At 43.8% G+C, this 2,875-nt stretch overlaps 1 pseudogene; it reads right to left on the bottom strand.

Moving 5' to 3' along the window:
• Positions 1-223: 223 nt before the first annotated feature.
• On the bottom strand, positions 224-1,882 carry LOC127697750 (non-POU domain-containing octamer-binding protein-like; annotated as a pseudogene).
• Positions 1,883-2,875: the final 993 nt, after the last annotated feature.

The raw sequence follows: 2,875 nt of genomic DNA, 5'->3' as shown, positions 1-2,875 counted from the left end.
TAGATCAATCCTTTCCGGGATCAGGAAACTCTCCAAACTTCTTCATGGGAGTCATTTATTATGCAATTTGTGCCTTGGGTATTCAGAGCTTCTGGGCTAATTAATATCCACTTATCAGAGATTGCATTCCATGTGTATTCTTTTGTGGTTGGGTTACCTCACTTAGGATGATATTCTTTTTTTAAGGGCTGCAGGAAACTAGACAATGCAACTTTGTCTAATATCAGCAGTATTTATTTGGAACAAATTCAGCTGCCAAAGCTGGACTGTTGAATGCAGGAGGAGATCCACCAATTACTCCAATTCCTTCCATTGTAGCAGCTTAGCCTAACATTCAGTTCTTGGTGGGGTCAATCCAAGGTTTCCATCTGGCATCATAGTGGCAGGTCCTGGAGGATCTGGAGTGGTACAGGAGCAGGGGGCATGGTGCCTCTATTGTTTGTGCCCATAGCACCTCCCACAGCCATTTGGCCCATCCTTATCTCTTGTTCTCTCACATCAGGGAAGGTTCCCTTGAATCCTTGCTACTGTTATCACATCATTCCTTCTAGTCTTTGCGGCATCTCTTCCTCATGGTGCTTGCATTCCTCTTCCTGCCTGAGTTCTAACAGCTTCTGTTTCTGAACCTCTTGGTTATGCAACTCCTACATCCTCTGAAACTCTTCTTGATATCTCATCAAATCCTGCCTCATTAGTATATCCTGGTGATCATGGTGTGCTGCCTCCATCTCCATCTCCAGCTTCTCATGAGCCTCCTTGATGTTCTGGTCCACTTGATCCTGCTGTTGCTTCTCCAACTCAATGATTACCATCCAGCGCATGGCATACTCATACTCAAAGGACCCAGGTTGTTCAAATCTGGGTGCCTGTTCTCTCTCCTTGTGACATTGCTGGGTTTTTATAACAAGCTTCTCTGGAAGCTCCTCTACATCATCTAACTGGTCTATAAGCTCCACAGTCACAGGCCGAGGAAATGTGGCTAGCAAGAAGGAACCTTCACTGTATCTGTCCTGAGCTTTCCGAGCAGCTGGCTTCCCTGAGAACTCAGGGGAAGTTCCTGCATTTCCCTAAGGCCCTTCCTTGATCATCTACAATGACTACAGCCCTCTCCACCTGGCCAAAAACAGAAAAGGTTTCTTCTACCAGTTCATTGGAAACATACTGAGGAAGGTTGTCAGCTGCAATGGATGCACTGTGATAGGCAAGGCACACTTGCAGCTGCTTTCAGGAGTATCTTGTTTGTTGTCCAGCTTCACTTTGGCAATTTCTGATAGGGTTAGTGTTTCCAAGTGAATAAAGCCGAAGCCTTTATCCTTATAAATGAGAACATTGCCTGCTTTTCCATATTTCTCAAAAAATTTCATTACCTTCTCAGTGATGTCAGAGGGAAGATTGCCCACAAAGAGACAGTTACATTGTGTAAAGGTCTTCTTCTGGTTTCCTAAAATTCTCCAGGATATTAGTGAAGCCTTCATTCTGGCTGCTGGTCTGCTGTCCATTTGCAGGTATCAGTGGCGGTCGCTGTTGTTGTTGTTGTTGCTGCTGTTGGTGCTGCTGGTGGTGGTTGTAGTGCTGCTGCTGCTGCTGCTGCTGCTGGTGGTGGTAGTGCTGCTGCTGCTACTGCTTCTGGTGGTGGCAGTTGTGGTGGCGGCAGTGGTAGTGGTGATGGTGCTGCTGCTGCTGCTGCTGCTGTTGGTGGTGGTGATGTTGATGATGTTGATTCTGCTTCTCCAAGTTAAAGGTTTTATTGCTCTGTACATTTGCACCTTGACTTTGATTTGAACAGAGCAAAGTGTCTCCCTCTCAGTCCTCTCTAACCCCATCTGCCTCTGCCCACAATTCTTTGCTCAGTGTAAGGGTGTACCTGCATGGCCTTCACCATTCTGAGAAAAGCTCATGTCTTTTTCTTCCTCCATGAGAGACACTCTTGCTGACAGGATCACCTTTCCTTTCTGGGTAAGTTTTCTCTCTGTAAGCACATTAATTTTCAATGCCCTAATTTGTTATGGGATGTGACTGTTGTTACAATCATTGTCTATGTATTTATACAAATTGAAACCTGTCTAAAATTTCCAAACAATTTGAAAACCCAAGCTCTGAGTTGAGATGTCCTAACATTGACCATGATAATTTTTAGATAGTCATGTACAGAGTAGCCAGGTACTTTTCTGTGTTAGTGTACTAAAAAGGAAGAAAATTCAGATATTATGGCCAATATTGGAACTTGAAGATAGCTAATAATCTTTCATTTCCACCAGGATTATTTTATTGTTCAATAGAGTTGAATGATCTTGTGTAATAATCCACATACTTACAGATTTTTTAATACTTTATATATATATATATATATATAATTTTTTATCTTTTTCATAATTCAGCTTTATCCCCCTCCACCTAGTCTGCCCTCTGACTATTCCACATCCCATACTTCCTCCTCCCCCATCTTCAAGAGAATGTCCCCTCCACCTCACTCCCACCCCACCAGACCTCCCAACTTCCTGATATTGTTTTTTTCACACAGTTCGTCTGCCTGCATGCCATGCAGGTCATCTGTTCGCCCCCATGTGGGCTGTGGGGATGCGACAAAGATGCAGGCCTCAATGAGGAGGTCACACCAGGCTAAACAGTTCCTTGTGGGGCTTTATTTAAGATGATGAAAAGGTGCAGCAGGCAGGAAGAAGAAAAAGAGAGAGAGAGAGAGGAGAAATGCTACCCAATTATAAATGGGTGATGACATAAATTACAGGTAAAGGTAGACCATTGAATTCCGGGTATGTGGCAGCTGTTGCCTTGGCAACAGACCTATAGTCGCACTGTGCTAATTGTTGCATATATTATGTCACAGGTCTCAGTACTAATATTTCTACATTTCTGT

Source organism: Apodemus sylvaticus, chromosome 12 (assembly GCF_947179515.1).
Source record: "Apodemus sylvaticus chromosome 12, mApoSyl1.1, whole genome shotgun sequence".
In the NCBI taxonomy this organism is placed as follows: domain Eukaryota; kingdom Metazoa; phylum Chordata; class Mammalia; order Rodentia; family Muridae; genus Apodemus; species Apodemus sylvaticus.
The sequence above is the reverse complement of the archived record's forward strand: the minus strand, read 5'-3'. Positions and strand labels throughout refer to the sequence as shown.